Source organism: Pleurodeles waltl, chromosome 4_2, assembly GCF_031143425.1.
Source record: "Pleurodeles waltl isolate 20211129_DDA chromosome 4_2, aPleWal1.hap1.20221129, whole genome shotgun sequence".
Lineage (NCBI taxonomy): Eukaryota > Metazoa > Chordata > Amphibia > Caudata > Salamandridae > Pleurodeles > Pleurodeles waltl.
The window spans coordinates 808018287-808031401 of record NC_090443.1 but is presented as its reverse complement, the minus strand read 5'-3'; the positions used below and the strand labels follow the sequence as shown (position 1 = coordinate 808031401).

The window sequence follows — 13115 nt, the reverse complement described above, 5'->3', positions numbered from 1 at the left end:
TACAGGATTTGCTGGCCTGACAGTTTCTCTTTAAAAGCCTTCAAAATCCTCCTGTTCGTCATCTGATATAAGTAAATCAATTACATCTTGTGGTACATTTGTAAGGCAGTCATCGTATGGATCTAATTCCATATCAGATGGTGTGGTCTTATCTTCGGCTTTCTCTTCATCTTGCCACAAGTAGTCGTCCTCCATACCATCTAATGAATTTGATATGCCACACTTCTTGAAAGACTTGATTACTGTTTCTGCATCAATATCATTCCAGGCTTTTATGACAAACTTGCACAAAACATCCAACTGTGGAGCACGTATGTTTCCTCCTTTTGTGAATGACTTTTTGCCGCTAACCATCCACTCATTCCACTGTTCTCGAATGCGATCTTTAAATGGCTTGTTTAGGCACACATCCAGTGGCTGTACCAACGATGTAAATCCTGCAGGAATAACTGCTGCATCTGTGTTTATTCTTGCCTGCCTTTGCTTGGTGCTGGGAGTTAAATGAGCCCTCAACATATCCCACACCAGTAGACTACGTTTTTGAATAAGTCCACCTGGTCGCCTGCTCCATACATTGTCAAGACATAGCTTTACCCCTTCTTCATCCATCCAGCCTTTTTCATGTACATGGACAAAACAACCAACAGGAAACTTGAGTTTCGGCATTGTTTTTCTTTTAAAAATAATCATTGGTCTCAGTTTGGCACCATCAGCTGTGCATGCTAGTACCACTATAAAACTGGACTTCTCATGTCCTGTTGTTTTAATTAAAATTGTTTTTTCACCTTTTGGATGGACAGTTCTATTTCCAACCAAATCAAAATTCATTGGAGTTTCATCCATATTTCCGATACTACTTAACACATAGCCATGTTTATTGCGCTGTTGTATTACATATCGCTGGAAACTATTTACTTTGGCATCAAGATCTGCAGGTAATTTTTGTGCAATTTTTGTCTTTTGCCTCAGTACCAGATTATGCCTTTCGAAGAATCTAGTACACCAGGATACAGTGGCCTTAAATCTGTTGCTGTGATCTGGGTTAGATTTGGCCCACTGAAGAGCAAACAAACGTATTTGATTTCGTGTCACTATATAACCGCTTTGGCGATGCTCATTCACCATGTCTGCTACATGTTTTTCGAGTTCTGGCCAATGTGGGGTGCCTCTTCCTAATGCACACTTACCACTTGGCATACTCCTTAATGCTTTTTCATTTGCTTTCCAGTCCCGAACCATCTTTTCTGTTACTCCATATTGTCTTGCAGCAGCACAGTTATTATGTTCCATGGCAAAGTTTACAACTTTAAGTTTGAAACCGGCTTCATATTTCTTTCTTCTTGCTGGTGGAGCCATGATGGGGTCTTGTCTGTTAGCCATTTGTATACTGTATTGTATGTACTGGTGCTGTACTGTATGAACTGGTACAGATACTGGTACTGGTGCTGTGCTGTACTGTATTCACCACCACATGTATCTGCTCACCAGATAGACTGCCTTCCCTCAGAATCACCAATCCCAGTATACAACAACCAGTCAATCATGGAGAATGAATATTACATTTAAGATTGTTGAAACTACAGTACAACCAAATCTAAATGTGGTCAAAATATATATATTTTTATAATATTGTCATATCCCAATCCAAAATGGCCGTTACTGTATGCCAATTTCCTAATATGTGCCATGCGCGAGAAGAAAGAAACAGAAAACAGAAAACAAATGTTGTTTCTATGGTACCGTAATCGCGCGCTTTGAATAGCCTGGGGCACGCGCATGAACACGCGCCTGCCCAGACAACTGCCAGCGAGGATTTCGGCATACGGTAAGACCGATGAGCTCCGTGTCCACAAGTAACTGAATCTTGTGGGACACGGAACCCATCGTACGCTTGGAATTTATTTCCAAATGCAGCGTACGGTGGCTCAGCTACAGGGCGCCTGTCCCTGAAGTTTCAGCACGCCGTATACCGGCGTACAAGACGACCCCCGACTTTTGAGGAGATTTTCAGGGGTTAAAAAATTGTCTTATACGCCGGAAAATACGGTACTTTATTTATTTTGTCTCTCTCGTTCACGCTGATGCGTATGGAGGACATGATGCTTGTATGTTTTATGCAGCGCGATCTTGAATGGTGGTATTCAAGCGCTTTGTATGACTACCAGGTAGTCATATTGTTTATATTGTCTTTCCGTGGCGCATGCCGCATTGAAGTTTTATAAATTGCAAACTTGCTTTGTTGTTGCGCTGCATTCCAATTCGTGCCTTGGCAATCACGCACACCACCCAACTCCCCCTCTATTCCTCTTGCTTGTTTGTTGCTTCTTATGCGAAGCTTACCCTGTTTTGTGCATTAAATGAATTTTTTTGCATGTTCTAAAACAAACGCGTTTTGATTGGATGCCGTTAATCCAACAGTATTTGTAGTGTTATTATTTTGAAATGCGTGATTTCAGAAATGTATAATAACTGATAAATAGTGTCATGGAAAAATAGCGACATGACACAAAAATGTAAGTAAACAAGGTATCGCCTACAGTAGCGCTTTGAAACAGCTTAGTGTGTTTGCTCCGCTATATGTAATATTGCGTGCTACAAATTAGAAACATATTTCGTATTTTTACTTTGTTACAATTTAAGTTACTAATTTTTTGGGGGTCATTTTCATTACTACAAGGTGCTAATACATTTTACGGTGACTTGCTATTGGACACTCCTTTTTTTATTATTTATACAACAGGAGTTTGGCTTCTAATACTATTCACAGTTTATGCAGTAGGGATGCAATAACCCGGGATTGAGGTGGCCGTCACAACGTTATAAAATGAACGTGTTTAATGGGATACTGTTAATCCAACACGTTTTTTTCACATTGAAGAGGCTTTATCAATGATGTTTGCTACAGAATGTAAAGTGTGAACATATTCCCAGAGCCAAGCCGGACCGTGATTTATAAAGTTATTGTCTCCATAAAATACAATAGTAACATTCTTATTCTCTTTACTCTGTCTCTTCCTCAAATTCTTTCTCTATTTTTTTCTCAACTTCCTCCAAATACCCGTCCCCTATCTCTCTCTCTTTCTCTTTCTCTTCTCGCTCTTGCTTTCTGTTTATCTCCCTTTCATTCCCTTACTCTATCTCTCTTTTTTCTCACTCGTTCTTTCTTTATATCCTTCTTTCTCTATCTTTAGCTTGCTCTCTATCTGTTTATATTTTTCATTGAGGTTTTTTTTTCTCTCTCTAAAACTCTCTCCTTCCACTCTCTTGATCACTATCCCTCCCTACTCTCTCTCTTACTCCTCTCTCTCTCTTTATCTCTATCTCATTATTTCACTTTCTTTCTCTCACTTTCTAAATCTTTAAAAATATCTTTTAACTCTTTTTTTCTATCTCTCTGTATTTCAATATCTCCCTCCTCACTCTCTTTATATTTCTCTAACTCATCTAATTCTCTCTCCTCCTACTTTCTCTCTCTCTGCCTTTGTATTGCCTCTCACTCTCACGCTAACACTCTTTCTCTCTCTCTCTCTTTATCTATTGTTCTCTATTTCTCTCTCTCTCTTTATCTCTGTCTCTATTTCTTTCACTCACTCTCTATCTCCCTCTTTTCTATCACTCTTTCGCTCTCATTCTTTCTCATTATCTCTTTCTTTCTGTCTCTCTATTCTCTCTCTTTTCTCATTCTCTTCCTCTATCTTCTTCTCTCTTTCTATCTTTCTCCCTCCCATCTGTCTCTCTACCTCCTCTATATTACTCCTTTTTTCTTCTATTCCTCTTTCTCCATATCTCTCTTCCTCCTCCCGTTCTATTTTCTCTCTACATTGCTCTCTTTGTCTCTATATTTCTGTTTCTTACCCTGTCTCTTTCTATTTCTTTCTCTCTCTTTCAAACCCTCTCTATTTATCTCTCTTTTACACCTTTTTAACGTCTCTTTCTCTCTAGTACTGTATCTCTCTCCCTCTTCTCTCTCTCAATTTTACTCCTGTCTATCTCTTTTGCTCTACTTTCTCAACCTCACTCTTTCTCCATTCTCTATTTCTCTCTCTTTTTCACTCTGTTTCTCTTTACCTATTTATCTACATCCCTATCTCAATCTCCTTCTCTCGCTATCTCTATCTTACTCTCTCTTCCACTCTTTTTCTTTCTTTCTCTCCTCATTCTTTCTCGTTCTCTCTTTCTCTTCTTTCTGTCTCTTTATTTCTTCATTTTTCTCTCTTTCTCTCTCCTCTAACACTATTTCTCTCCCTCTTCTAACTCTTTCTCTCTCTCTATGCTCTATCTTCTTCTCTTCTCTCTCTTATATTCTTTCCCTTCTCTCCCTCTTCCTCATCTCTCGTTCTTTTTCTCTTTTGCGCCTTCTCTCTCTTTTTCTCTTTTTTTTTCTTTCTCTTTGTTTCTCTTTTACTTTATCACTTTCTCTGTCTCTCTTTATTTCTCTATTTCTACCTCCTCACTCTCTCTCTCTCTATTTCTTTCGCTATATCTGCCTCTCTCACACTCTTTCTCTCTTTCTTTTCTCTCTTTCTCTTTCTTTTTTCCTCTTTGTTTTTATCTCTCTCCTCTGTTTATCATTCATTCTCTTTCTATACATATATAAAACATCTTCTACTACTGTTGTACTATATTTGCTGTTCGTGCTGTCTCTATTGCCCTCTTTCCTATTACTCTTTCTTTCTTTCTTTCTTTCTTTCTTTCTTTCTTTCTTTATTTCTCTCATTCTACCTTTCTTTCTATATATGTTTCTGTTTATCTCTCTTCCTCTCTTACTTTCTCTTTCTGTCTCTCTCTCCATCTCTCTCTCTCTCCCTCCTCTAACTCTTCCTCTTTCTCTTTTCTCTCTCTTTATTTATTCCTCTCTCCCCATATTTATTTCTCTCCTCTTGCTCTAGTTTCTCTTTCTTCCGCTCTATATTGCCCTCTTTCTCTCTCTCTCTCTTTCTCTTTCTATCTCTATCTCTTTTTTCTTTCTTTCTCTGTCTTTCACTCTCTATTTATCTCACACTCAAACTTTTCTTAATATCTTTCTCCCCTATTTCTCTCTCTATTTCTCTAGTTCTCTCCCTCTTTTCTCTATTTTACTCTTCTCTAACTCTTTTACTCTACCCTCTTTCTCACTTTTCTCTATTTCTCTCTCTATTTCTCTTTCTTTATTTGGCTCTTTGATTATTTCTCTTCATTTACCTATATATCTATACCACTCTCTCAATTTCTTTCTCAATTTCTTTCTTTCTTTCTTTCTTTCTTTCTTTCTTTCTTTCTTTCTTTCTTTCTTTCTTTCTTTCTTTCTTTCTTTCTTTCTCTCCTCATTATTTCTCTCTATATTTCTATCTCTTTATTTCTCTCTCTCTTTTTCTCTATTCCTCTCTATATTTCTATCTCTTTATTTCTCGCTCTCTTTTTCTCTATTCCTCTCTATTTCTGTCTTATCCTCTTCTCTTTCTATCGCTCACCCTCCTCTAACTCTTTCTCTCTCTCTGCTCTATCTTCTTCTCTTCCTCTCTCTCTCCTATATTCTCTCCCTCCTCTCTCTGTTCCTCCTTTCTCTATCGCTTTCACTCTTTCTTTCTCTTTATTTATTTCTTTCACTCCTTCACTCTCTTACTTTCTCTTTTTCTATTTATCTCTCTGTCTTTCTGTATCTCTAGCACTCTCTCTATTTTTTACTTTCTCTTACTCTGTCCATCCCTCTCTTTTCTCTCTTACTCTGCCTCTCTCACTCTTTCTATTTCTTTCGTTTTCTCTTTCTCTCTACCTATCTCCTCTCTTGTTTTTTTTCTATCTTTCTCTAGTTCTCTTCTATCTTTCTATTTCGCGCTCTCTCTCTCTCTCTCTCTCCTCTGTTTATCTTACTCTGTTTTAGCACTATGCACTATAGGGAATAATTATATAATTACACTTCATCACTTTCTGCCATTATCTTTTCTCTCGGGACTGACAGGTTACATAACTATATTTTTTCAAAAAAATAGTATTAGTATGGTGATCTCTAATGTCTATTTTCAACATTACCAATTTAATATCAAAAGTATATTTCTATTAAAGGTTTTAAAAAAGCTTACATAATAATTATATACATTTTAATAATCTATCCTTATTACAATTATAACCATAATTCAAGACAACATAACTTCCTTGTAACACCATAACTTTAAATCACTCTTAATATTGTAGGGAACGTTCTAGTTTATTTCTCCCATCACTCCTCCATAGCTGTATTCTGTGTTGTTAAAAATATATATATTAGCCAGTATCAACTCTAATAATAGAGTTGTTAAAGTGGAATTCATTTGTCAGTAGCATAAGAGTTTAAATTAGAATGTAAAACAGCAATGCTATCATATTTTGCTGAAGATAGAAAAACATGTTTAAATTATATGCAAAGCCACTGGAAATATATAGTTGGAAAGGATGAAATTGATCACAAAGGAGACCAATTTACATGCAAAAAAGTCAAATTAACCACTTGCAATACCAATAGCTCAAACTCTTACAAATGCAAGACCTATTGCATTGAAAATGCTTGTTTGATATCCGGAGCCCATACAGAGGCTTGTCAAAAACATCTCTACAGAAAAAACACATGGCAGTGTTTCCTTATGTATTTGTGTGACATTTTTGCCGAAAAGTGAAAGAAATGGTGTGTGAATTGATGTGATTAAGAAATTCCCAAGAGAACAACTGGTCCTTTTCCCCTGCTATCAGTAGAGTCTGGTTTTCTGTTCAGGAATCCTTACTCACACTAATTTACAAACCTAATGATAATTATTCTCACCCTTGACTAAACTAGTTTTTGTTCATCCCCATTATTCCTCATAAGGTTCCTACGAGTTCTTCCACTGCATGCACTAACATGTGCACGTTGTATTTTCCCTGTCTAACCAGACAGTTACCATATATTTGCCAGATTTATTCAGACACACATCTAGAGGCTTTTGTGCCCCTTCAGTTTTATTGGGTAAGTCTTGACAGTATTTTTTGTTTATAATGGGCACCGAGACATTCATTGTTAAGTGCATCCCCAAGGTACTCCTATTGTTTCAGAGCTCCTATAGTGTTTAACTAATACATGTCCAGATGTTGATAAATGGATCGTATGACCAAATGGATCGAAACACTGTTAATCATTAATTTTTTTAATAGACTAACACACTCAGACAGTACACCAAAAACCAAAGTGTGGCATTAATTGTACCAAGTATTTGTCTCAAGTGGGCTATACCGGTTTGTTAAAGGCCCTGAACCGAGTTATAGCTATAACAAGGTTGAGGACATTTAACAACAGGTCTATCCCAAGGGAAAAGGGCTAGAAAGCTATGAGAACATTCCACCCACTGAGGTGGAATGTTTTAAGTTCGAAAGGGGAGGAACAGAAAGACAAACATTGGAATGTTTTAGCAGAAGGCTTATACCAGCTATTTATAAACCCAGAACAACTGCATTGTCTTCAATAGAGCTCTCAACATTCCAGTGTTCTAATCTGTAATATTCTTGTGTGTAATCTGTAGTATTCTTGCTTGGACGCAGTGCTTACAGTGAATTATATATTTCTTTGCACCAATGTTTGAATCATTATGAACTATATTAATCAAACCTTTGCTCCCTGGTTGATAAGCAGCCATTTATCTCAGTAGTGGCATATTAACCACCTGCTGCCTCAGCTTCTATTGTGTCCCTACGTTACACTTTTACTACACTACCCACTACTCCTTGGCATTCCATTATTCACCTTAAACCCAGATCAAAGCATGACTCAGGCCGAAACAGCAACCAAGTCCTGCCACAGGTCCAGTGTCTCTCCACTCTAGGGTACCCACCAACATTCAAGCATCATATCCATATGATACCGTGCGATCCACCCCAGGGTTCCCTTGCTGCTCCAGCATCAAATCCGCCCCACACTCTTGTATCTACTTGCTGACCCAGTAAGTCCCTCGCTCCACCCCTTGCTGTTGAGGCCCTCTGTCGCCCCAGCACACTTCCTTCCGCCTCCCTCACCATTACACCTCCTCCCTTCCTTTTTACAACACAAACAGTGATTGGCTATACAAGTGTTCCTTCATTTGGAATTGTATTACACATTTCCTAACCAAAGTCCATCTCTGAACATTTTTAAACTCTTTGTTACTGTACATCAGTGCCAAGAGACACCATTTAGAAAGTGAACATCGTGCACTAGAAGTGTGCTTTATAGTAATTGTCCTTTTCTCTCCTTTACCGAAAAAGTCTTTTAGTGAATGTGGTTTAATCTGTGGCAATATAATGTTCTGTTTGTTTATGTCTATTGTTCTGTTGTCACAATTATGTGTTGACACAAACATAACTCCATTCTATAAAACCCTGCTGTGGCCTGTTGAGAGAACAGACAGCACTGCTAGTAAAGAGGAAAGCTGAAAAGTGTCAACTAAGACAGCAATAGAAACTAACATTCGCAAAGCCAATTGGTCTCACTTATGCGAGATCTAATGCCTTTGTAATTTTTTTTTACATGTTCAACAATGTGACTGCTATGCAGTATGTTTGAAAGTAAAAAAGGGGCTATGAAGCTGCCAGTGTTCACCACAGCATACGCATTATAGCGCTTTATTTTGTTCATTCAGTCACGCTGCTCTATATGACTAAAAACATTGACCAAGCCAATAGATCTCGCATAGGCGAGACCTATTGGCTTTGTCAAAGCTTGTTTTATATGCAACTCTGGTTTATTTCATGCTTCTTGCATATTATGTGTCTGCTTTGTGTCATCATCTTCTGTCAAATGAGTAGCAATGGGCGGAGTGAACATAGTCCTGCTTCGCAGAATTCCACAGAGTTGAAAAAAAAACTTAGTGGAATTCTGCAAAGTCAAAGTTCTGTGCCCTTCGGAGTCCTCCTGTATGCGCCCATCTCAGAAGCCGAAGCACGGTCGGGCCTGGTCAGCCAGGCCCACCCTGCTTAGCGCTTCCAAGATGGGTGAATTCAGGAGGGCTGTAGGCAGTGAAAGTTGCTGTTTCAGGCCTCTTGTGCACCGTCCTGTCCTGTGTGCAGTGCATAAGGGGCAGGCCGGTGCACAAGAGGTCTGAAACAGCAGCTTTTTTTGCTGCCTACGACCCTGGCCTGAATGCAGGCCAGGGCCATAGGCAGCGAAAGCTGCTAGGAAGGTTGTGCACCGGCTTGCCCTGTGTGCAGTACACACGGGGCAGGCCAGTGCACAAGAGGCCTGAAATGGCCCTGGCCTGAATTCAGGGCAGGACCATAGGCAGTGAAAGCTGCCAGGACTGTTGTGCACCAGCCTACCCCATGTGCACTGCACATGGGGCAGGCTGGTGCACAAGAGGCCTCAACCAGCAGCTTTCACTGCCTACGGCCCTGGCCTGAATTCAGGCCAGGATTGTAGGCAGCGAAAGCTGCCATTTCAGTCCTTGTTTGTGCACCAACAAAAACAAAACAAAGAAAGAGATGAGGACTTACCTGGGCCTTCCCACGGGGCCTCCTTGTTCTCCAATGGCAACAATGAGTCCTCTCCAGCAGCTGCCTCCTGTGCTCCATTGCGCGTTGCATCCCAGTTATGGGCTACACAGTGCATTCAGCATTCTGGGCTGTAGTGCACATCAGTTGAGCTCCGCTCCGCTGGAAGGGCTAGCAAAGTTTTTTTGGATAACTGCGCTCCAAGCGGAGTGCGGAGTTCCAAAAACTCTGTCAGCCCCACCAGCAGACTGGAGCTCCCCGCACACCACTCCAGCTTCCCTATTTTTCAGTGATTAGAGTTTGACTGCTGCACTTGGTGAGCCAGCATCCGGGTCTGAAGCAACTGGAAATTCCCATTGACCCCTTAAGAGGAGTCTTTGCTGTGTGAGTACATTCTTCCCCATGCAGTCAGCTTATTTTCCAAAACATGTTACATTTTATGTTGTTTGCTAAACGTCAGTTTCTTGGAGTCGATCATTGTAAAGGAATAGTAGTTAGTTATAGCATGGTTTGTTGCCTTGTCAGCTTTGTCTAATGCCAGCAACCACAAGGCGCACATGCCCAGCGTCTCTTAAAGTTAAATGGCAAGTTCCGGACATCCTCTGCTCAACATGGTTGACTTGTCTGTATGATAGGTGAGCTAGGCTTTGTTGGAGGCAGCTGGCAGAGCTCAGCCGGGATGTTAGTGAGACTGAAAACATGTGGTAGTTTATGTGCCACAAATTGTCAGTTCTTTTAAGGCCATGAAGGCAAGGGTTATGCTTCTCTTCCTTTACTGCTCATTACAACAGCAGGCAATAAAACAGTTTAAGTACTTCATATTAGCATATCAACTACATTTTCCTCAATGCCTCCCACCATCCCACCAATCATGACTGATCAGACCCTTCAAATACAAACAAAATCTCAAGTTCCTCTTTCTCTGCACAATCACAGTCCATAAGAAATGTCCAAAGAGAAACTGTAACAACTGAAGAACTGAGAACCAACGCTGACGATCTCCATCAGTGTCTCCAAGACCCTTGGCCAAACTCAACCACAACCGATGTGGGGAATGCCCATAGATGAGAGGGAATCCTCTGGTCCTTCTCACTCTATTTTCTAGTGAGAACCTAAAACAAGATAAAGGATTAAAATGCTTGTAGATGAGAACCAAAATAAAGTACGGGTGTGTAAAAATCAGATGTTCCAACAATATAAATGACATTACATTGTAATTACATCATGATAAGCAGCATGACAAGCATCTGTATAAGTACCGTACAAGAGCCTTGGGATAAAATGTTATGAACAAGTTAAACCACAGCGGGTTAATCTGCACCTCCTTGTCCTTAATAGAACTGAAATCTTAGTGCATAAACTAGCCTATGCTAGGACTGGAGGCTCAGATTATGCCAGTTTAAAGCTGATCGATCACCACAGAAGATGTAGGCTTATAATAAAATTGCTTACAATTTGACTCAGATGACCAGGCAGCCGTCCTCATAATATTTGCACCATTTGCCATGGAGATACTCCACCCCTGCCCAGTCCAAAAACCTGGGGTGTAAGATGTCTTCTGGGTTAAATGTGAATGGACTGGAGGGGGATACTTCAAATAGTTGAGGATGGGTAGTAGAGAAAGGACTCTCCTGCGCTTGGAGTTAAAGACTGTCTCCTGATCCAAAACGGCAGACACACTAGCATTGGAATCAGATTCCAAAATCAGAATGGAGCGGCCTTTCTTACTCCTGGATGCGCAATATTCATGATCCCTCATGGGTCTTTGGGATAAAGAGGACAACACCTCTTCATGAGGCCAGGCCCTGGATTTACTTTTATCCTTCGCTTTAAGGGACTCATCTGAGCATCCTATGGAGGATTTTGAGCACAAAGGTTTTTCATGACCCTGGTGCTTGACATAATGTTTCAAAGGTTGTTGATTGACTTTAACTCTTCTGCCAAGGTCTTGTTTATTGAATGTTGGATGAAAGCATTCAAAGCCTGCACAGGGTCATCCTCTGAATTATGGCCCGCTCATCCTGAGGCAGGTATGTCTCATATTCCGCCTCTTCAGAAGGTTCCCAATCCACCACAGTAACGGAGGAGATCACCTACAAAGGGGATACACTTGGTGCATCGGGGGGGATCAACCCCAAGAGTGCAAGGAGAAAGATATTATCCTAAACTTGTCCTGCAGCAGTCTGGAAGCCTTAAGCTTCTCAGGAAGATCCTGTTGCTTGATTATTGTAGCTCACGCCTACTCTGGGGCAAAGGACATCAGAAAGGGAATGTAGTGAAATTTTAGGCAAGCGTGCACCCCGCACAGGAAATATTGAGTAGTGAGTAATTCAGTGTCAGCAAATTATTTCAGCCTGCGGAAAGGCGTTCACTCCGTGATTGTTGTGCTTTGATTAGAGCATGTTTCAGAGAAAAATTGATGCTGGAGGTACACACTGACAAAGGACTACATGTGCAGCTCAATGCAGCTGCACAAAGATACCCCTATTGGGCTGCTTGCCTAACCTTGCTGCTCTCAGACCATCGTGCCTAATATGAGGGGAGGCACCAATGTGGCCCAATACGGCAGACACAACCAGAGATGGCTGCATGCAGGAGGGGAAAAAGTGAGGGAAAAGAAGAGGGTTTTTCTTCTGCCTCAGCCTTACAAATCTAAGCTGAAGCTCCCGTACTGCGCATGTATGGGAGGAAAGCCTGAGCAACCTAGATTGAGAAAAAAGCACAGAAGCTGTAATTTACTGAAATCTAATCACTTAAAGCGATAAGCAAAGTAATAAGCAATATAGCAATAGCAATGTTCGCAGCAGCAATGACCTGGAAATTACAGCATACGATACATATAACAGATCAAAGAAACAGTACTTATCTCGACTGCTTGAGCAACAAAGTAAGAGGAAGTCATGATGTTGTTTGCTGCATTTGAAGGGTCTGGTTGGTCATCATTGGTGTGTTGGTGCTGAGCATGATGGAAAATGTAGTTGATATGCTACTGTGAAATGATAAAACTGTTTTTATTGGCTGCTGTTGAAATGAGTAATAAAGGAAGAAAAGCATAATCTGAGCCTCCAGTCCTGACATAAAGTAGGGAGTTTACCTCTTTTTGCAGCAGGTCAGGAACCATATGGTTGTATCAAAGCATTATTTGAATAACTTGAAGGCACAGCTAGTACAGTAACATTCTTGCCATTATCACCAACTGCGACTTTCCATAGCTACTTATTGAGATACGCTAACTTGCCCCAACAGTAAGCTTATTTTAAGACCGATACCCACAGTGATTGAATCGGAAAGGTATAGGATCAACCCATATTTCATGGAAGTGTAGGAGAAGGGTTTTTTTCATGGAGAAAAATGTTTACTCTGCAGAGAAATAAAATTGCTTTTGCACAGCGGGCTCCATTTCCTCAGTACAAATACCTATGCTATGTAGAATTACAAACAGAGGAAATGTGAAGCACTGGGATATGCTGCATTGTATTGCGAGTAATACAGCTAGAAATCAGCCCATTTCACAGCTTCTAGGTGTATTTCCTGGAGTGCCAGTGAATTGAAAAATGCGAAACAGTGCATTAAGGTGGAGGTGCATACATTTTTTAAACATTTAAGTGCATTGCAAATAATAGTGATTATTTTTTACATGTAGTTTGCTCGTTATAAGAATTAGTGAAATC

General features: G+C 40.2%; 1 protein-coding gene across 1 annotated transcript in view; it reads left to right on the top strand.

Moving 5' to 3' along the window:
* Window positions 1-13115, top strand: part of IL23R (interleukin 23 receptor) — a 469105-nt gene that overhangs the window by 242733 nt on the left and 213257 nt on the right. The gene's annotated exons all lie outside the window — the stretch shown is intronic.